The 22,936-nt window shown below is 41.2% G+C and overlaps 1 protein-coding gene and 2 long non-coding RNA genes across 4 annotated transcripts in view; 2 read left to right on the top strand and 1 right to left on the bottom strand.

Annotated features, from left to right (window-relative positions):
• Positions 1-22,936, top strand: part of rab34a (RAB34, member RAS oncogene family a) — a 626,412-nt gene that overhangs the window by 409,598 nt on the left and 193,878 nt on the right. The window lies entirely within an intron of this gene.
• LOC141377800 (uncharacterized) overlaps positions 10,808-22,936 on the bottom strand; it is a 36,158-nt gene continuing 24,029 nt past the window's right edge. Inside the window, exon 3 of the long non-coding RNA XR_012390718.1 lies at positions 10,808-11,006. This is a non-coding gene — a long non-coding RNA (uncharacterized lncRNA). The remainder of the gene's footprint in view (positions 11,007-22,936) is intronic.
• LOC141377804 (uncharacterized) overlaps positions 14,285-22,936 on the top strand; it is a 304,437-nt gene continuing 295,785 nt past the window's right edge. The window contains exon 1 of the long non-coding RNA XR_012390722.1: positions 14,285-17,309. This is a non-coding gene — a long non-coding RNA (uncharacterized lncRNA). The remainder of the gene's footprint in view (positions 17,310-22,936) is intronic.

Below are 22,936 nucleotides of genomic sequence, written 5' to 3'. Positions count from 1 at the left end.
TGGTTCCAGAATCCAGTAAAAACAAAAGCAAAAAAATAAATAAATAACTAACAACAGGGTAAAATTTGGTGAAATCACATGGCCGCAGTGGCTTTTCTTGTTCTAGATTGCTTTTGAAAACACTAAAGGGTTTAAGGAAGGTGTGGATGGGTGGGTCAGTGAATCAGTCAGTCGGTCAACAGCAAACTGGCCTGATATGCTGAAGTGGTGTATCTGCGAGAAGGGGATGCGCAAGAAAAATTTGAGATCAATACATCAAAAAGCATACACAGTGGCCCCTGGTGGATTTGCCAAAACAAAAACAGCGTGCAGACATATCTTCAGTCACGCATTTCACTGTCCTTAGAATTGTAGACCTAGGTACGTATCCATAATGAGCCTGGGTTGCATAAAAACACACGTCCGCACCGAGCCCCTCCCCCAGAAAATTGTCAGTCTTAAGCAGGTGTGCCCAACCCTGTTCTTGGAGATCTACCTTCCTGCAGAGTTAATCTGCAACCTTGATCAAACGGACCTCTCTTTAATTACCAAGTTCTCCTTCAGACACTACAGATACTTTAGTTGTGTTTGATAAGTGTTGGAGCTGAACTATGCAGGAAGGTAGATCTCCAGGAACAGGGTTAAGCACCCCGGTCTATAGCAATCAATAACTGGCACCATACTACACTGTAAAAAATTCCTGTAAATTTACGGTGAAAATAAACAGCAAAATACCGTTTTAATGTAAAAACAGCAAGTTGTCGTTTTTTACAATGCATCATGGGAAGACTTGCTCACTTCAGTTTGAGTGGTTGAGCAACAACAGTAAGGGCACTGTAATTTAACGGTTTTATACCATATTTTTTTCTGTGTACACAAGACGCCATTTTGGATTATCTACATGAGGTAAGTTTGCAGCTCCATATGTGACTAACTATCTGTAAAGTACCTGTTAGTTTTTAAAATCACATGTAAACATCCAATAAACACACAACTGCAACAATGATTTGACTGTGTGAATTTGAAAAGCAAGATTAGCATAAGGACTCGGTAACGTTAGTCCTCACATCTCCTGGAGCCTGGATGGATATTTTACCTGAACTTTTAGGAACAGTGAAAATGTTGAACGTTATAATTTGTGGTTACATGAACTGGTACATTGCCCTGCATTTTATGACAGATTTGAATTGCGTGCCTCTGTTTGAAACTCCAAGGTACTTACAAGAAAGGATAATTGGATAATTTGGATATTTTCGACGAGGTAAGAAGCTATATCTGTAAACGTACTATCTTTAAAATACTTATTAAATTTAAATATCATGCCATAAACATCCAATCAACACATAACCAAAGTACCTGTTTATTTAATTGCAGGATCCGACCCTGTGAATGTCTTGAGAAGAGAAAGAGGGTAACTTTAGCCTAATTTAGCAAGCTAACGATGGCTGGAGGACTCATATTCACATCACACACAGGTAAGAATGTTAAACCTAGATTTTACATGAACTTTGAGTGAAGATTGTACAGAATCTTTTTTTTTTCATGTGGTTACATGTGTAACTTGCATATTTGGTCCATTTTATTACAGATACACCTTTTCATTTGCAACTCCGGTGCTTCTAAAAATAACATTTTAAGATCGAGTGAGACCTTTGTTATTTTTACGTTATTGCAGTTGGTTTATATAGAAATTGACTAGAGTTACGATCAGATTTTATGCTTGGTAACGTTACCTAAAGTAGCAGAGCTTTTAATCTTTTTTGTGAGTAAGGAGTAACTGCTATTATAATGAAAATTCTTTACAATTCATTTTTGACCAATAGATGTCTGCCACCACTGCTAATCTTGAAAAGATGGGTAACCTGCCTGTGACTCCTCATTTGATTCTGCCTGGTAAGTATTTTGTGATTAAGATAGGGAAAAAATCTAATTTGTGTCCCGCTATAGACTTTGCTGGTTTGTATTTGACGAAATAGATTCATTCGTTTTTAATTCATTAAAGCAAAGTCTCATTTAGTTAGAAATGTATGTATTTGTTTTGATCTGATACCCAAAGAAATAAACTTGCCTTTTAGAAGCCTAGTTATCCTTTGGTATTACTATTGACATACTATTGTCAATGTTTTAACACATGCTTAAGACATTCTGTCACTTTTCATTATCTTTGAATCTCAGATTACCTGGTTTGATTTCATGTAGTTGCTTATTACAGTTATTTTAATATTTATTTTAATTTTGAAAAATGATATTGTATGGCTTTATCACGTCTTGCATAATTTTATTATGGCCCTTTCTACACCAAGCCTTTCAAAACAAATGATAAATCACAGAATTAATCTCCAGAATAATTCCTAAATAATACTTTAATCAACCAATTTATTAAAGGTTCAGATGATACTTTGGGCCAGTGGATAAAACAATGGATGATCAGCATGGAAGGCAGAGTAATCTGTGAGGGTGAGCATGCACACTGGAATTCCTTCAAAGGTAATATGTTTGCACTTACAAATTTTTAGTTTAATTTAGCATGAGGACTTCATGGAATAGAATATTGTTATGTTCAACTTGTCACATGTGTGTTTGTGTGTATATACTACAAGTGAAAAGTTTGGAATCAGAAATATATATATATATATATATATATATATATATATATATATATATATATATATATGTCGTATAATAAGCTTCTTGTGCTCACAAAGGCTAAACAATACTGTAATAGAAACAAGGACAAATACATCAAAAACTGTGATATAGTGAAATGTCAGTTAAATAGTATATATTTATCATAAACTAATTAAATCATGTACTGGTATTTTATTGTATTTAGTTTAAAATGTGATTCTTGTATTTTAAAGTTAAATTTTGATCATCATTAAAAATACTAGTCCTCAGTGTCACATAATTCTCATGGTGCTTAATATAACCATCTGCTAAGAATAAACATTTATTGTTGTTGTCAGAACTTTGTGAAACAATACAATACACATTATTCATTCATTTTCTTTTCGGCTTAGTCCCTTTATTATTCCAGGGTTGCCACAGCTTAATGAACCGCCAACTTATCCAGCACATGTTTTATGCAGTGGATGCCCTTCCAGCTGCAACCCATGTCTGGGAATCATCCATACACACCCATTCACACACATACACTACGAACAATATAGCCTACCCAATTCACCTGTACCACATCTTTAGACTTATGGGGGAAACCAGAGCACCAGGAAGAAACCCACGTGAACACGGGGAAAACATGCAAACTCCGCACAGAAACGTCAACTGACCTAGCCAAGTCTCGAACCAGTGACCTTCTTGCTGTGAGGTGACAGCACTACCTACTGCGCCACCACGTCAGTACACATTATACAATACTATTTCAAAGTACCATTGAAAATTAATTACTTTTACTCATCAAACTAAATTGTTCAAGCATGAAAGTAAATTAGACAACGCGGTGGCTCAGTAGGTAGTGCTGTCACCTCACAGCAAGAAGATTGCTGGTTCAAGCCTCGACTGGGTCAGCATTTCCTTGTGGAGTTTGCATGTTCCCCTTGTGTTCGCGTGGGCTTCCTCCGGGTCCTCCGGTTTTTCCCACAGTCCAAAGACATGCGATACAGGTGAATTGGGTAAGCTAAATTGTCTGTAGTGTATGAGTGTGAATGAGAGTGTATGGGTGTTTCCCAGTGATGGGTTGCAGCTGGAAGGGCATCCGCTGCGTAAGACATATGATGGATAAGTTGGCGGTTCATTCCGCTGTGGCGACCCCAGAAAAGGGAAAAAGCCAAAAAGAAAATGAATGAAGGAATGAATAAAAGTAAATTAATTTTTTATAATGCAAAAAAGATTTTTAAAAAAAAATTACTTATTTTTTTAATCAAACAATGGTAAAAGAATGTATCAGTTTCCAAAATACTTTGAAGCTTTTTTTTTTTTTAGCACTGATCATTATAAGAATCAATATTAGTGGTTTTGTACCAATAATATAATGATTTCTTAAGGATCATGTGACACTAAATTAAATGTGAAACTAAGTTCAATAAGAAAAAAAATAAAAATTGAAAAATTTGAATTATTTAAATTGTGTAGTAACTAGGGATGTAACAAAATTGTAAATACCGTCATACCGCAATAGTAATTTTTTTCAATATTAGCGTAGGCGCATGACTCAATAAAACTATATTTCTGAGAAAAGTTTGCTTAGGCGAATGAAGCGAAAGGGAGGTAGAAGGAACTACAATTCCCATCAGCCCAGGATGATTCCCATCATCCTTTGCGGTCTGTTGTCGCTACAGATCCAGTAATGCGGAAATGGAGTGTGGTGCTAGTAGCGGGGAAGAAAAAGAGCTGGAAATGATCGAACCTAAAGTGGGTTTCAAATCGGATGTTTGAAAGCATTTCGATTTCTCTCTAAAAAGATACAAGAAAGGAGAAAAGGTGACAGACAAATAAGAATGCAGTATGCAGGCACTGCCAGACTGTGGTGAAATATAGGTCGGGGAATACGACTAAAAACAGTCATGGGGACTGCAGAACACAGCACACTTGTTAGATTGATGCAGACATTGACTTGTACCGCAAAGAGACCTCTATCTCACTCATGGCTTGTCCTCTCAAGTGGGGGAAAGACAATGCACAACGTCACCCACTGCTGTCAACCTTGGCTTAATCATATCTCTCTGTCCCAGAAACCTCAGTCCCAAATGAGAGGGGGTTTTTCTGTTGCAGGGGACATGCCCAGAGATCCCAGCTTTTACCAGATTTTAGTTATATGATCATTTTCCTTAAAAAACCCATCTCTATCTAAGTGAGTGAGTGATTAAATGTTGAATGTGATGAGTTTTCAACAATACTAAATTGAAACTTTATATATATATATATATATATATATATATATATATATATATATATATATATATATATATATATATATATATATATAGTTTAATAGTTTTTTGTTATTAAAATTAAAAAATTGAAGTTCCTGTTTCGAAACTTACAGATAGATGGCTAATTTGTATGTCATTGATATGTTCAGTGCTAAGGTAAATAAACACTTTTGGGACTTTTTTCAAGTCTTTTCATTAGTTTTGTTTTTTCCTGTAAATTATTCAATAAGTTTGCCATTCATACTGAGGTATTATCGTACAGTGAAATTCTGATACTGTTACATCCCTAGTAGTAACACTTTAAAATTCAACATTTTTACTTTATTTTTGATCAAATAAATGCAGCCTTTGTGAGCAGAATAGCCTTTTTAAACATGACCTCTAAAAACTCTGTCCTTCAGATTAATATTTTGAATAGAATGCTTTACAATTATATATTTGTGCATAAACATTAGATTAGTCAAAGCCAAAATTGGAGCTAATAAACTTAGTACACGCCAGTGAATATTTTGAATATTTTGATGAAAAATAATATTTATTGATGAATAAATACATCTTTAATAATAACAGGAATAACAGGAAAAAAATATTACTCTGTTTAATAAAACTGTTTTGTTTAAATGCACCAATATATATTTGTCTATATTCACTGAGGAATTTATACAAATATACATTTTTTAAAGGGGCTGTTCATTTATGCTGAACACTATATGTGGTGTGTGTGTGTGCGTGCGTGTGTGTGTGTGTGTGCGTGCGTGGTCAAAATTATTAGCCTCCTTGATTTTTTTTTTCTTTTTTCAATATTTACATATTTATGATTAACAGAGCAAAGAATATTTCACAAAATTTCTGATATTATTTCTCCTGGAGAAATTTTTTCTGATTTTAGCTAGAATAAAGGTAGTTTTTTTTTTTTTTTTAAACATATTAAGGTCAATATTATTAGTCCCCTAAAGCAATACATATTTTTGATTGTTTATAGAACAAACCATCGTTATACAATGACTTTAATTAACCTAATTAACCTAGTTAGGCCTTTATATGTCACCTTAAGCTAAACACTAGTATTTTAAGAAAATATAGGCAATTATTATCTGCTGTCATCATGGAAAAAATAAAAGAAATCAGTTATTAGTTTTTACAAATTAGTTATTAAAACTAGTATGTTCAGAAATGTTGAACAAATCTTCTCTTTGTTAAACAGAAATTGGGGAAAAAATATATATATTATATTATATACAGTTGAAGTCTGAATTATTTGCCCCGTTTATTTTTTTCCCCTATTTCTGTTTAACGGAGAGAATTTCTTCAACACATTTCTAATCATAATAGTTTTAATAACTCATCTCTAATAACTGATTTATTTTCTCTTTGTCATGATGACAGTAAATAATATTTGACGAGATATACTTCAAGACACTTCTATACAGCTTAAAGTGACATTTAAAGGCTTAACTGGGTTAATTAGGTTAACTAGGCTGATTAATGTAATTAGGCAAGTCATTATATAGCAATGGTTTGTTTTGTAGACTATCTAAACATTATATAGCTTAAAGGGGCTAGTAATTTTGACCTTAAAATGAATATTTAAAAAGTAAAAGTCAAAATAAAACAAGACTTTTTTCTGAAAAAAAAAATATTATCAGATACTGTGAGCATTTACTTGCTCTGTTAAACATCATTAGGAAAATAATGAAAATAAATAATTCAAAAAAAGGGGCTGATAATTCTGACTTCAACTGCACATAAATAATAGCAAATAGGGACTTAAACTATGTACACACACGTCACTGGTGTTGTTCAAAAATCAAACATTTTAACATTTGAATGCCCTTTTCATGTCTTTAATCTTCATCATATAATAATAACCTTTTTTCAGGGAAAACCATTTTAGTGCTGCAAAAATGCATGTGCTTTTTCACTAAAATTTTCTTTCAGAACAGAAAATCACTTTTGCAGATAGTTTATTTATTTTTGTAAGTCATACAGTTTTAAATACCTTGTTCACAGAAAATCTTTTATTCTTATTATTCAGATGCTTTGCTGGCATAAATCCAGAGAGGGGAACCAAGGCTGTGAGAGGAAATGTGACGTCAAAAAAAACTGGCAAGACAGTTCAGAAGAAGACCATGACTGTAAACCCCAAGGTTTCAAACCTTTTAAAGAAACTAATGGACTTTGAATGGGACTTTATTTAAAATGCAGCTAGCTTGCACCCCCCTACTTTTGCAACACAGAGGCCTTTTTTTCTTTATTTGCTGAAGCTCATTTTGGGGCTATAAATTTTTTATATTTTATATCCAAGACTCAATTGTAAAGTGGCTATTTATTAATTTTTTCTATGACATTCGGTAAGTTGCTTCTTGATGTACAATGCTGAATACAATCTTAACATTTCTGGAGAACTTACAATTTTTGCCTGTTCTTTGGCTTAATATTTTCACAAACACAATGCAGATTTCATTTTGTGTTGTTTGAAAATAAAAATGTGAAATATAACTTGGATTTATTTCTCTTTTTGAATCATTTTAATCTGAAATAATATGGTTAAATATGGATTGTAATTTAACAGCTTTATGCTTCTAAATAACAGATGCATGCTGTAGATAAAATGTAAAAAAGGTAGGGCACTGTATTTTTACATTAGAATAACAGTGGTATGCTGTATCTTACAAAACAGTATCATGCTGTTAATTTAAAATGGCAGGGCACTGTATTTTTACAGTTCCATAACAGTAGATTACTGTGGCTAAAAAAACTATATCATGTTGTTAATTTAAAACGGTAGGGCACTGTATTTTTACAGTTCCACAACAGTAGAATACTGTTGCTAACAAAAACAGTATCATGCTGGTAATTTAAAAAACGGTAGGGCACCATATTTTTACAGTATGATAATGGCAACCACAGCTGCCAGTAGATTACTGTTTTTTTACAGGGAAATTTTTTACAGTGTAGAAGGCAAGGCTTCCTTCAATAGAGTGGCCATTTACATTTGTCCCCATTCAAAACTCAAAGAGTGACAGAGGTTTTGTTTATTCAATAGTACTCACACAACACATCGAATGCTCTCATGAAAGTGATGTAGTGCGTTATAAAATAACAGTGAAGGCTTTTGATGAAACATACGAATGCAACTGGTCACAAGAGACACATCTGAATGCATGCTAACAGCAGATGAAAAATCTAATGCATCATCCACTAGTGATTGGATCACTGAAAATGCATGTTACTACCAGTTGGAAATGGGGCCAAAGAAGCTATGAACTACAACCTCAGCAGCTCACTGGAAGCTTAGACTCCCCCGTTTTCATCATGCTGAAATTTACACCCCCCTTAGGGCCATTAGAGTCTTATGGTGCGATTTCTCACCGCTCCTTGACATATCACTTATTGAGTGCATCAAGTATCTGCCAGATAAGATCAGCTGACACAGGTCATGTAAGCAGAGATGCTGAGCGCACCGAACGGTAATCAGGCACATTTCATCTGTTTCACTCATTCCTTGCTTTGAAAACTGATATCAGAAGAGGGCTGCATCATTTGGTCTAGGCATGCAAGCTGTAATAGCAAAATACTACCATGCAAAAATGTGTCATCAATAATTTTAGCCAGCAAAAACGCATTAAATAATGCATTTGTAAAAGTAAAAACACAATGCCATTTCTATTTCAATTAAATGTAACAGAGATGCGTAAATTGTAGAATATTGTGTAATATTACAGTAATAATGCAGAAAATTGTGTTTTGCCATCAACTTGAAATTACATCAAATAAAATTCAAACATTTTTGAACAAATACAGTGTTGGTGAGCAGAAGACACTTTTTAAAAAAGCTTAAAAAGCGAGCACTTTTCAACAGTAATGTACCTATTTAGTTTAATGCTTTAATGTGAATGCTGGTTCAGCTGAAAAACAATCAGCATTTCCTGCAACTCATTTCTTTTTATTCAGATTTTAACTGCTATGTCACAAAATACAAGGCAAAGCACCCATTACATTTCAACCTATTATAGCTTTTTATGTGCACTGTTTTTTTGTTTTTTCTATTGACTAATGTAAATGGCTTTTCTCTTGTTTATCCATTTATTGGATCTGCTCATTTACCCTGTTGAAAGCACTTAGCATTAATAAGATCACACGCTTGTGGTTATTTATTTTTGATCTAAAGAAATTCACTCTTCGGGTAACTAAAGCATATCTCTGATTATTCTCAAATTTTTCCAAACTCTAAACTGTAGCTTGCCAGTCTTTCCTTTAAAGGTGCTGAATATGTGTTTTTGACTCTTCTACAGCATAAAATACCTTAATATGTTTGCAGATATTTAAGAAACATGCTAAATGAACATTCTTGTTTATCTGAAAAACAATGCTGATGTCAGATATTCTGGTTTGAAAATGTGTGTTCCGTGCCAGAACGTGTGTTATTGTTTTGGTTCGTTTAACCCTCCCAATGCCAGTTTAACCAATTATATTTTAGCACCCTGAGTTGCCTTGGTGGAAAACACACCTGTATTTTATTCAATCAGTCATGAAAGCTCTCTAAGCCAGGGGTTTTCAACCATTTTATCCCATCCCCTCCCCCAACCCTCTTCCTCCTCCTCCATCTTACATTGTCAATAAGTGTGTGGCATAGCATACTTGCTTTTGATGTACGTACAAAAAATGCTGCTTCACAAAGCCAAGTTCACAGAGCCCTGATGGTGTAGTTGAGTCGAACATTGAGTATGTTTACATGGACACCAATACTTACAATAGATTTTTAAAACAATTAAGGAAATACTTTGATTGAGAGTAACCATGTAAACAACAATTTTTGATTACCTTAATCCGACTAAAGTTATAACTAACCTAAACAGAAATGGAATTAAGAGTTGGAGTATGCATATATTAGGGGCATTATTGAAGTAAACACAGCAATCAAACTATTACCGTCACAGATATTTTTGCCATATTTTCCGACAAGATCCACACATGTGGCTGTCAGTAAAGGACCGCAGACACACACATCGCGAAATGCAGAAGTTTTTCTCTCTCCATTCGGTGTGTTGTAAAATTCCATATCACTCTTTCAGCAGTTCTCACTCCTTATTTGCGTTTAATACCCCAGTTTGTCACGGGGGCATGAATGAAAAGTTCATGAGTGAATGTGAAACTGCTGAACTGCAGTTAAAGTCACCCAAAACTACAGGAAACTCTTCCATGAAAGCACTTCACGTAAACAACCTAATTATATTATTGTCTATTAAGGCAAATAACTAGATTACAGATGTCCATGTAAGCTTAGTCAGTAGTGTCTTCAAAGTAAGTGAAAGATCCAGAAGGGCACTCTGCTGATTTGATTCAGAAGTGCTCTTTTTTTGTCAGACAATTCACCGGTTTTATTTTCATTCACCATCATTCATTTTAAAAAGCATATAGTCCATTTTATTTGTTTATGTTTTACTCGAACACATTAACTCTGCAGGTGCCTGATAGTTATATGTGGAGCTAACATTAATCAGATTTACTCTAGTGAACACAAAGATCGTCATCATAATTTACTCGAGTAAATAATTTACCCCACAGTTTGAAAACCCCTGCTCTAAGCATGTGTCTGCAACCAAAATGCATCCTCCGGTGGACAGTAGCAGACTCCGAAATGAGAAGCAGATTCAGAGTTCCACATGAGGTTATTGATTAGCAAATAATCTCAATTTTACAAAAGTAAACATTAGGTGAGCAGATTACATTGTAACCCTGTGTCCTAACAACACAGTACGTGACGAGATTTGCAGCAATTTTTTTGCAACAGACGAAACATGTCACAAATTCAATTACAGCAGTACAGAATGTATGTGCAGTCACTGCACTCCAAAAAAATGGTAAGGGTTATAATGGAATTGATTTATATTCAAAAGGCGACAACACCTGTTATGGAAGCAGACGGACAAACAGGGTGAGTAGTAGTAATAAATGTTTATTTTAACAGCGGAGCAACAGAAGGATAAGGGTTATGTGAATGAAGTCCGAGATGATATTATTGTCCTTATCCTTAGCAGGATGCATGAAGACCGAATGCACAGACCAGATGACTTGCAGGGAAGACAGAAAGACGATGCACACACCTCTGACTGGATACGGGGAAGACTGGACAGACTGGAAACAAACGGAGATCAGGTAAGTATCAAAATGGCAAATTAATGATAGCGAAAACGTGGAGAGTATCCGCTATAAGTCCGCTTCGTAGGAACGAGCCCGGACAAAGAGTGGTGTGAGGTGTGTGCTTTTATTGTGTGTCAAGGTGATAGGGTGCAGCTGTGCAAAACTCAGGTGATGATGGGCGCTGTGTGAAATTGGTGGAAGAGCCTGGCCAATCCGTGACAACACCAAAGCTCCAAAAATGCCAATTTATTAAATTAAAAAGGCTGATAAAAGGCGTGTAATGTTTTGAGCACACCGGCTCTTCATCAGATTTCATCATAGTATGTTGCTCTCTTTTTTGTACACTTCCAGATCACATGATCTCATACATTACCGCACAACAAAAAATAGAACACATTTTTTTTTGAAGTTGGCCATTTTAACAGTGAGGTCAATAGAAATTTGATCTATTATGGAGCCAGGATTAGAGGAATTTCGATGAATTGCAGTTTCAGTTACTTCCATATTTGCTTCACAAGGGAGAGTGGGAAGTTGCCGCTTGCAAACAAAACTTTACCCAAACAACTAGTTAAACTTTAAGAAAAGGATGAATATCAAACTCCTCATTTAAACCTCTGGGAGATAATGTATCAAGAGTGAATATCCAAAAGGCTTCACGTTGTAACAGCAATTTATTAAGATCCCCCTGATCAGTCAGGTGAACAAGTCTGCTGTGATTAATTGACCACTTGAATACAGTGTGTATCGGAAACCAAATGCTCTTTATCATATCTGAATTTTAGCTCCCCTCTGCTCTTGGAAACAGAAAAAAGCAGAGCTAAACTACATCAATTTAAGTCCCAAATCCTCATCAAATTGAAGTTTATAAAATTTGCTTTCATGACAGAAAATGGCAACTACTCTCAACATATTGACAACACAAACCAAACTCTTCCAGGCCTCAGATACAACTAGTGTTTGATGTCAAATGCTGTTTATGACCAGCCAATAAAGACGATAGATTGACATTTTCAACTTTGTAACAAACCATTTTGATTTGTGCAGGAAGTAAGAATAAAATCGCCCATGTCAGGAAAGTAGGATTCGCTTCTTTCTTTAGGGAGGCAACTTTATTTCTCATCACTTTGATCTTTGAAGCTTCCCAGACCTTTTTCATTCACAAACAGCTGAATAGCAGACTACAGAAAAATCAATATCTAAAAAAAGTGTTACTGAGGTTCTTTTTGTATTGTTGTTTTGCAAGCACATTGACCCTGCTGACCTCGATATACTGCTATGAGGGGGTGGTTATTAAATATCAAATAGGAGATCATAAAATCTGCAAGGCCGTACACATGGTAAGGCGATGCCTGTGTTACTGCACACCGTGGTATCGTTTACAGTGGATTTCGCTCCAACAACCCAAAACAGCCATAAAACATCACAGTAAAATTTGTCATGGTAGCTTGTTTTTCAGGGAGCTCCATTGTGAGCCTGTCTAAACACACTTACGCCCATGCATTTAAACTCCAGTCCAAAAGCCTTATTAGTCTCACTCTGGAGAAGAAAATGTCACTTCTTGGACAGAAACGGGTGGAGTAACTTATAACAATATGTTATTTTATAGGTGATCTGCACATTTTCATATGATTTTTTTGCTACTTTGCAAATCCATTTTACATTCATATGGGTTTCATTTTCATGTTTTATGGAGTGAATTTAGATGACAGCAGCGTAATAAACATAGAAAAAAAACATTTCTTTGCATTTTTCAGAAGTTTCACATACTGACAAAAATGTTGTCAGATGTATGCTTATTCACACTAATTAAAACATCTAAAAATAAATATTTTTGTGCTAGATGCATAAAAGAGTGTTGCACTAGTTACTGAAAAATAGCGACTAGTTACAGTTTTAGTTACTTCCAAAAATTACTTTGACTACTTGTAATGTAATGTAATGTAATGTAATGTGTATTTATATAGCGCATTTATTGTGTATGGCCATACACCCAAAGTGCTTCACAATCATGAGGGGGGGCAGTGTGCAGTATCCACTTGGATGGTGTGACGGCAGCCACAGGACAACGGCGCCAGTGCGCTCACCACACACCAGCTGTTGGTGGAGTGAAGAGACAGTGATAGAGCCAATTCGGTTGAAGGGGCTGATTGTGAGGCCATGATCGTAAGGGCCGATAGAGGGACTTTGGCCAGGACACCAGGGTTACACCCCTGCTCTTTCACGGGAAGTGCCATGGGATTTTTAATGACCACAGAGAGTCAGGACCTCGGTTTAACGTCTCATCCGAAAGACTGCGCCCACTGACAGTATAGTGTCCCCTTCACTTTTACTTGGGCATTAGGACTCACACAGACCACAGGTTGAGCGCCCCCTGCTGGCCTCTCTAACACCACTTCCAACAGCAACCTAGTGTTCCCTAGGGGTTTCCCATGAACATATCACAATGTGATAAACCAGCTGAAAAATATATTCAGAAACACACACACACACAAAAAAAACTAAAGTTGCTTCAGCATCCTAAAAGTTTGTTTTTAACCCTTAAACACATTCTTTCACAGCTTGAGTATGAAAATAGCCACAATATACAACAAATACAAAACCTTTATGAAATAAATAAATGAAAGTAATTAACATTCAGAATCAATTTGGTAAAACTCAGCACCAAAAAAATAAATAAAAAATGCTATTATAGACAACCATACATTTTATGCATTTAAAAAAACAAACAAAAAAAAACACAACAGCTGCTCAAAAATGAAATTGATGAGCAATTTCAAACTAACCACAAATTAAACCTGGTATGTCAGCAACTTGTGGAAAGTATCTGTCTATGTTCAAAGTGCAAAATCTGCTGTCATATAACAGCTAGAAAAATATGTAAATTAATAAAAAGAAATAAATCACAGCATTTTTTCTGACTAATACAACACACATTTGTATTGTTTTTCTGAGCCAGAATTATTAGCCCCCCTTTGATTTATTTTCATTTTTAAATATTTTGCAAATTTTGTTTAACAGGGCAAGGAAATTTTCAAAGCATGTCTAATAATAATTAATTTATAAACATCATTTTAAGGACAAAATTTTTAGCCCCTTTAAGCATTTTTTTTTCGATAGTCTACAGAACAAATCATCATTATACGATAACTTGCCTCATTACCCTTACCTGCCTATTTAACCTAATTAGCCTAGTTATCCGCTTAAACTCTGACGTCATAGACTTTCGCTTTCAGATTTAAAGAGCTAGCCTTGCACCAGACCCCCGTAAGTGGTGTCGTTTGAAAGTGTAGAATCTATATTTTATGGACATATGCATCACTTTGGTTTTTATGCTACTGTATAAAAGTTATTTACACTTAAATACACAGTATTTTGGATACCCGAGCTAGGTATTTTACATTGGTTCATTTTCATATTTTTTCATATGACACATGTACAAGTTATAGCTCAAATAAAAGCTGTTGCCGGTGCTCATACAGCTCTAGAAATCTTTTTGCTGAATTATATTCACATGCCAAACAGTTGTTGAATGAATTGTGGTGTTTCCATGGTGTAAAAATGTAAACAATACATTCATGATCAATAAGCAGCCCCAGATAGCACAGACAGCTGTCATCTTTTACCTTATGCTGTGCCCTTCATGGCCATTCTCCTCTGTTTTTGAGGTGATGTGCATAAGTAATCCTTTTATATGTCTGATGTGGTCCAAACACAGTGAATTATGTTTGATCAAACAAAAGAATAGTGAAATATGTAAACAAGGATTGGTCTCTGTGGCTTGTAAAGCACCTCTCATCAGTTGGAATGCAATAACTTTTGCATAGATTATGGTAGAAACCTTTTTTCTTTTTTCCTATGATTACAGACATGTGCAGGAGCCACCTAAATTAATTACAGCACGCTAGACCACACAGAACCTAAAAGGTACACTTTCAAATTTGAGTTTATAAAAAAATACAAAAAAAAAAATACAAAAAGAAGGTGTTTATTTTAACACAGACGACATACACAGTTATTTTAAACACTTTCAATAGTGTTTTATGAAAACTCAAAGGGTTTTCCTTAAAATGATACCAAATTTTTGCATTTACACCTCTGCATGTGGATTTAAGAAGCTTTTAAATTTGGGTAGGCAAAATCCAGGCGGAAATCCCCAAATAGCAGCAGAGTTTAAGTGGTTAAATGTCACTTTAAGCTTTATAGAAGTGTCTTGAAAAATATCTAGTTAAAATTATTCCCTGTCATCATGGCAAAGATAAAATAAATCAGTTATTAGAAATGAGTTATTAAAACTATTATGTTTAGAAATCTTTATTCCGCTGTGGCAACCCCGGATTAATAAAGGGACAAAGCCGACAAGAAACTGAATAAATGAATGAATGAAATACAGCAGAAATGTGTCACTGTGTCTACTAAACTAATACATTTTGTCATACAGATAACAAATGTGTCTTTATTTGAAGCAATAAACATAGTAGTATTCGTAATAGTAATTAATAATCATGACGATAATAGTCTCTAGATCTCTCGTGAGCATTTTATCCACATTCGGCCTACCTCACACACTTTTCAATATACGTTCTTCAGCGTTTTGGAGTCCTCGTGTAACGTCATCAACATCCACCAAAGTTCAGTTCCAAAACTAGGCTGTAGGATGTTTGGAAATTTCCTGTATGTCTTCTTGATATCCAGGACGCACTGATGCAGACATCACTTTACTTTTGTTCAATCTGGTGCCATATACACAACGTGTCTTCTTTACAGTGATTGGTTGGCATCCACCAATCCCACAATGCGTCGCTGCTGTAAACAGGAAGATGTGGGATAGACTGCTGCCAAAATTAATTAACTTACCAAGTAGCATACATATATGCATCATATTGTAACCATACCGGAGTTATTATGTTTAAAAAGTAATGCGGTACAGTAGTTACTATTAGTTACTGTCAAAAGTAATGCCGTTACAGTAACGCATTACTAGTAACGCGTTATTGCCCAACACTGGTTATAGGACATGATAAATCAAAGAAAATGTCAAGAAAATGACACTGTGCTTAGAATGATTAATAATAAATAATACAATATTCCGGGCAAAGCAGTGGCACAGTAGATAGTGCTGTCTCCTCTCAGCAAGAAGATCGCTGGTTCAAGCCTTAGCTGGGTCAGTTGGCATTTCTGCGGAGTTTGCATGTTTTCCCTGCGTTCGCTTGGGTTTTCTTCAGGTGCTCCGGTTTCTCCCACAGTCCAAAGACATGTGGTACAGGTTAATTGGGAACGCTAAATTGTACAAAGTGTATGAGTGTGTGTATGAATGAGTGTGTGTAGATGTTTCCCATAGATGGGTTGCGGCTGGAAGGGCTTCCACTGCGTAAAAACGTGCTGGATGAGTTGACGGTTCATTCCGTTGTATCGACACCATATTAATAAAGGGACTAAGCCAAAAAGAAAATGGATGAATGAATGAATACAATATTCCATTGGTTTATTTATATCAAATGGCTGATATTGTTCAGTATATATCATTAATGTGCAATATATATGCAATATATATTTTTAAAACAGTTGAATTTTAAGGGGGAGAAACATCTTTGCGAGCAAGCCTATTCATTTATCAGTGTCTCTCAATATACTGTAGACGTTGCCGGTCTATATAGTTGTTTATGTATGTGTGCTCATTATCTGCTGCACGAGATCATATATGATCAGAGATTATCGTCTTTAAGTCTAATGGAGGCGGAAAGCAGGATGCAGGGTTTAGAGGCATGACAGCAGGAAACAGGTCTAGAAAACAATCCTATGCTCACAGGTGAGTGTCTTTCCGCTTTTTGTGGAAATGATTGTTTTTGTCAATGGCAGTAATTGCAGGAGTGCAGACAGACAGGCTGGCATGAGTGAGCAGGCTGCTGGTGTAATTACACGCTTCATGAACAGATGACGTCCATCACTTCTGTATCCTCATGATTTTATGCTGGCGTTCCGGTCGCCCCCTGCCTTCATTAATGATGGCAGTGGGATTGCTGTGCACTTCAGTGTGAGTGAGTCTGACTGTGTTCTCTGTTAACTCCTGTGACCCACAGCAAACTGACACTTATCACGCTTTAAACAAGACACCTTCACCACCCCCAACCATAGTTTTTTAATAGTTTTTTTTTTCTGTCTGTCTAAATATTATTATTTTTTTCTAATTCCCTGTCTGTCTATATATTGGTTTTTCTATCTGTCTAAACATAATTTCTTCTGTCTGTCTTAATATCAGGTTTTCTAACTGTGTAAGTATATCTGCCTGTCTGTCTGCATGTATTCCATGCATATATTTCTGTCTATCTATTTGTTTACATCTATATGTAGTATGTCTGTCTGTACAATATATCTGTCTATACAGAATATTAGTTCCCCTTCGGTTGGGGAACTTCAGTGCCATGAATGGGGAGGATTCGGATCAGAAGCCGCTTATCTGGAGAGTATTGAACGGGCCAATGAATGAAATTAATTGGCAGCGTAAGCTTGCGCAGGTGTGCGACATCTGCAATTATCTCAGCATATAAGCACACCTGAAGCCAGCAGACGCCATCCTTTTCGCTTCAGATCCTTTCTGAGTGAGTCGATGAGGGTTCCTCTTGCTGATCAGCACTTCAGAGCGAACGAGTGTGTCTCCCGGTCCAGAGTGGGTCTTCGCGGTGGCAGACGGTCGAGCTGGGTTACTCCCTTGCCTGCGGTTCTTTGGGTCCGGTCCTCCAGAGCGGTGCGTATAGTTGCAACTTTCCTAAAAGAGCAACACAGTCGTGCAGCACGTCCTTTTCAGGATGGCGCTCCGACTGTGCGTTTCTGGATGCGGGGGTTTCCTGTCTCCGGATGATGGACACGATCACTGCATTGCATGTTTGGGGGTCCAGCATGTTAATGCGGTGCTCGCGGGCGGTTCATGTCGTCATTGCGATGCCATGACCGTTGCACAGCTAAGATCGCGGCTAACTTTCGCAAGAGAGCGAGCCACCCCAGTTGCCTCCTGTTCTAAAAAAGCAGCGGGCGCTCGGGCAGATCTGAGGGTTTCAGCGGGAGCTAATCCGCCGCCCACGGGCTCGCGGACCTCTCGCTCCTCACGGCGCTCCATCCAAGCTTCGGGTGGTGAGAGTGATCCGTCTAACCAGATGGTAGCTCTCACACTCGCTGACACCGGAGATCAGATGTCCTCCGCGGCATCGGAGGGTGGGCTTTCACTGTCCGACGAAGATCCGGACCCGCTCGCCCCCTCCGGGCAGGTGAGGGCTGTCAAATCGGATCCTGAAGCGGACATGTTAGCCGTGCTTTCCCGGGCTGCTTCGGCCGTGGGGTTGGAGATGGTTTATCCCCCAGCTCCGCGGCCGGACCGACTAGATGGGTACTACGTAGAGGACCAGAAGGCGAAGCCTTCGAAGCCTCTCGTCCCCTTCTTCCCGGAAGTGCACAGTAGGCTCACGCAGTCCTGGAGGGCACCTTTCTCTGCCCGTGCTGCGAGTGCCTCCGCCCTCACCGCCCTTGACGGCGGAGCTGCCAGGGGGTATGAGGCGATCCCGTCAGTGGAGCGCGCTATCGCGGTCAATCTTTGTCCGCGCGGCGCCTCTACGTGGCGGGGTTTGCCCCGCCTCCCGTCCAAAGCCTGTAGGTTGTCTGCCTCCCTCGGAGCCAGAGCTTATAAGGCTGCGGGCCAGGCTGCTTCTGCTTTGCACGCGATGGCCACCTACCAGCGCTACCAAGCGCAGGCGCTGGCCGAGCTGCACGAGGGCGGGTCCAACCCAAGCTTATTACATGAGCTGCGCACCGCGACCGACTATGCTCTTCGGACTACTAAGTCCGCCGCGTGTGCGCTGGGGAGGACGATGTCCACACTTGTGGTTCAGGAACGCCACCTCTGGCTAAACCTGGCCGATATGCGCGACGTTGACAAAGTTCGCTTTCTTGACTCGCCCATATCCCAGGCTGGCCTGTTCGGCGACACCGTCGGTGAATTCACCCAGGAATTCAAGGCGGTGAAAGAGCAGTCGGATGCGATGGGCAATGTCATCTATCGGCGTGGCCGTAAGCCCGCTCCGCCCGCCGAGCCATCCACCTCCGCTGTTCCTCGCCGAGGGCGCCCGCCAACGAGTGCTGCCCCGCCCCCGCCTGCGCCTCCGGCCAAGCGGGCGCGGCGTTCACCTCGAAAGCAGGCAGCCCCTCCTGCCCAGGGCGCCGTTAAGTCCGGTAAACGGACCGCGAAGCGTCCCTGAGACAGGCCATCCGGAGAAGAGGAAACTTGCTCTTTCCCCGCTGGAGGGCGGGGCCCCGATAACAACGGTACTTTTCAGTGCCACCAAAACATCAGTAAAAGAGCACTTTTTCCCTTCCCCGGATGTGACTGCACGAGTTCTGCCAGTCCGGGACGCGCTGCCTTCCGGCTCGCAGACTCTACGTGCTTCGCCAGTGGCTCACGAGCGCTGGGGGGACGGTCTCCCTTCCCTCAGCCCTCCAGCCCCCTCTCCGGAGTCAGGGTGCGGAGCCAGAGCGAATCGCTCTCCTCCAGCTTTTCCGCGGGACCCTCGTGCTTCCCGGATCAGCACACCCACTCCGCGCTGCCCCACCGCTGGTACGTCAGCGATTGTAGCGATGACTCCATTAGCGAGGGCTCTGCCTGCCTGGTTAGCGCGGGCCAGCCCCTCGCGGTGGCTCATACGCACAATCAGACTCGGTTACGCGATTCAGTTCGCGAAACGGCCCCCCAAGTTTACGGGCGTGTATTTCTCCAGGGTCAACCCCCTGTCCGCCCCTGTCTTGCGAGAGGAGATTGCTGCCCTCCTGGCGAAGGGTGCAATCGAGCCGGTTCCTCCAGCCGAGATGGAGAGTGGGTTTTACAGCCCATACTTCATCGTACCCAAAAAGAGCGGTGGGTCACGGCCAATCCTAGATCTGCACGTTTTGAACCGCTGTCTGCACAAGCTGCCGTTCAGAATGCTCACGCAGAGGCGCATTCTCCAATGCGTTCGTCCTCGGGATTGGTTTGCAGCCATAGACCTGAAGGACGCGTATTTCCATGTCTCCATTCTTCCACGCCACCGCCAATTTCTGCGGTTTGCGTTCGAGGGTCGAGCGTGGCAGTACAAGGTCCTCCCCTTCGGGCTCTCTCTGTCTCCGCGGGTCTTCACCAAACTCGCGGAGGGTGCCCTAGCGCCCCTTCGGCTCGCGGGCATTCGCATACTCAGTTATCTCGACGACTGGCTGATTTTAGCCCACTCGCGGGAGCAATTGATTATGCACAGGGACGAGGTGCTTCGGCATCTCCGCCTACTGGGGCTTCAGGTCAACCGAGAAAAGAGCAAACTCGCCCCCGTGCAGAGGATTTCTTTTCTCGGGATGGAGCTGGACTCGATCACCATGGTAGCGCACCTCTCCGAGGAACGCGCTCGCCTGTTGCTGAACTGTCTGAGGGAGCTCGACAGCAAACTAGTGGTCCCACTGAAGTTCTTTCAGAGGCTCCTGGGGCATATGGCATCCGCAGCCGCCGTCACGCCGCTCGGGTTGCTCCATATGAGACCACTTCAGCACTGGCTTCACAATCGGGTCCCCAGACGCGCATGGCACGCGGGCACACACCGGGTCTCGGTTACTGCGCTGTGTCGCCGCGCCCTCAGCCCTTGGAACGACCCCTCGTTCCTACAGGCCGGTGTGCCTCTAGGACAGGCGTCCAGCCATGTTATTGTTTCAACAGACGCTTCCAACACGGGTTGGGGGGCCGTGTGTCGCGGGCATGCGGCTGCGGGCCTCTGGAGGGGTGCCCAGCTGCATTGGCATATCAATCGCCTAGAGCTGTTGGCAGTGTTCCTCGCTCTCCACCGCTTTTTACCGGTGCTGGAGCGGCAACACGTGCTGGTCAGAACGGACAGTACGGCGGCGGCGGCGTATATCAACCGGATGGGGGGTATGCGCTCTCGCCGCATGTCTCAGCTCGCCCGCCGTCTGCTCCTCTGGAGTCACCCGCGGCTGAAATCGCTGCGCGCCATTCACGTCCCAGGCACGCTCAATCGTGCAGCCGATGCGCTCTCACGACAGCTGTTACGCCCTGGAGAATGGAGACTCCACCCCGAGTCTGTTCAGCTGATATGGGCGCGATTCGGGGAGGCCCAGATCGATCTGTTTGCTTCCCCCGAGAACGCTCACTGCCAGTTGTTTTTTTCCCTGACCGAGGGCTCTCTCGGCACGGATGCACTGGCCCACAGCTGGCCTCGGGGCATGCGCAAGTATGCGTTTCCCCCAGTGAGCCTGCTCGCGCAGTTTCTGTGCAAGGTCAGGGAGGACGAGGAACAGGTTCTGCTAGTTGCGCCCCTTTGGCCCAACCGGACCTGGATATCAGAGCTCTCACTCCTCGCGACGGCCCTCCCCTGGCGGATCCCTTTGAGAGAGGACCTACTCTCTCAGGGACAGGGCACCATCTGGCACCCTCGCCCCGATCTTTGGAACCTCCACGTGTGGTCCCTAGACGCGAGGAAGACTTAGCCTACCGACTGCGGTGGTTAATACCATCACTCAGGCTAGAGCCCCCTCCACGAGGCGCGCCTACGCCCTGAAGTGGAGTCTATTCACTGAATGGGCGTCTCTCGCAGAGAAGACCCCCGAAATTGCCAGATTAGTGTTGTGCTCTCTTTCCTTCAAGAGAAGTTGGACAGCAGGCTGTCGCCCTCCACTCTCAAGGTTTACGTGGCCGCCATCTCCGCTTATCATAGCGCGGTAGCTGGCGGCACCGTGGGAAAGCATAACCTAGTCATCCAGTTCCTTAGGGGTGCTAGGCGAATTAATCCATCTCGCCCCCCTCTCATGCCCTCTTGGGATCTCGCCCTCGTTCTCACGAGTCTGCGATCCGATCCCTTTAAGCCACTCGAATCAGTATCTCTAAGATTTCTGTCCCTGAAGACAGCTCTGCTGGTTGCGTTGGCCTCCATCAAGAGGGTCGGGGACCTGGAGGCATTTTCGGTCAGTGACTCGTGCCTGGAATTCGGGCCGGATTACTCTCACGTTATCCTGAGACCCCGCCCCGGTTATGTGCCCAAGGTTCCTACCACCCCCTTTAGAGATCAGGTAGTGAACCTGCAAGCGCTGCCCCCGGAGGAGGCAGACCCAGCCCTTTCTTTACTTTGTCCAGTTCGCGCTCTGCGCATTTATGTGGACCGTACTCAGAATTTTAGATCATCTGAGCAGCTCTTTGTCTGTTATGGCGGTCGGCAGCAGGGAAGTGCCGTATCAAAACAAAGATTATCCCACTGGATTGTGGATGCCATTTCACTCGCTTATTCGAGTCGAGGTCAGCCGTGTCCCCCGGGAGTACGTGCACACTCCACTCGGAGCGTTGCATCCTCTTGGGCGCGTGCATGCGGCGCCTCTCTAACAGACATCTGTAGAGCTGCGGGCTGGGCGACACCCAACACATTTGCAAGGTTTTACAATCTGCGAGTGGAGCCGGTTTCCTCAAGGGTATTAGGTAACCCTTTGGTGATTGAGGAGACAACTCGGTAGGGTGTTGAAACACGCTTGCTGCGCCATTCTCCCTAACACGGAGGTACGTGCGCCTTTTTTATCTGTCAGTAAAGTTCCCCGTCAGGTGAGCCCTGCAGATTCCTCCGTGGCCCCCAGCACTGACTCAGCGGAGGAGTCACTTGCTGGCCCACTACGTTGTAGGTCTGCCCGCTGGTCAGCCCGCGTTTTGGGTATAGGTGCCTGCTATGCGTGATCCCCACTAGGCGATCCCATATGCTTATTCCGCCACGGTTAAGTCCCCCCTCTGGGCGGACCCGTGTCTTCCCTCTCCGCTAACCACTCTTTGCTATGCGTACTCCCCCTTTTTAGGGCTAGTCCATAGGTAAATTCTGCCATCTATCACCCCCTTGGGTAACGGATGGCCTCCGCAGCGTCCTCCCTATCGG

The sequence above is a fragment of the Danio rerio genome, chromosome 15, assembly GCF_049306965.1.
Source record: "Danio rerio strain Tuebingen ecotype United States chromosome 15, GRCz12tu, whole genome shotgun sequence".
NCBI classification, from domain to species: Eukaryota; Metazoa; Chordata; class Actinopteri; order Cypriniformes; family Danionidae; genus Danio; species Danio rerio.
This window is presented reverse-complemented; position numbering and strand designations above follow the sequence as displayed.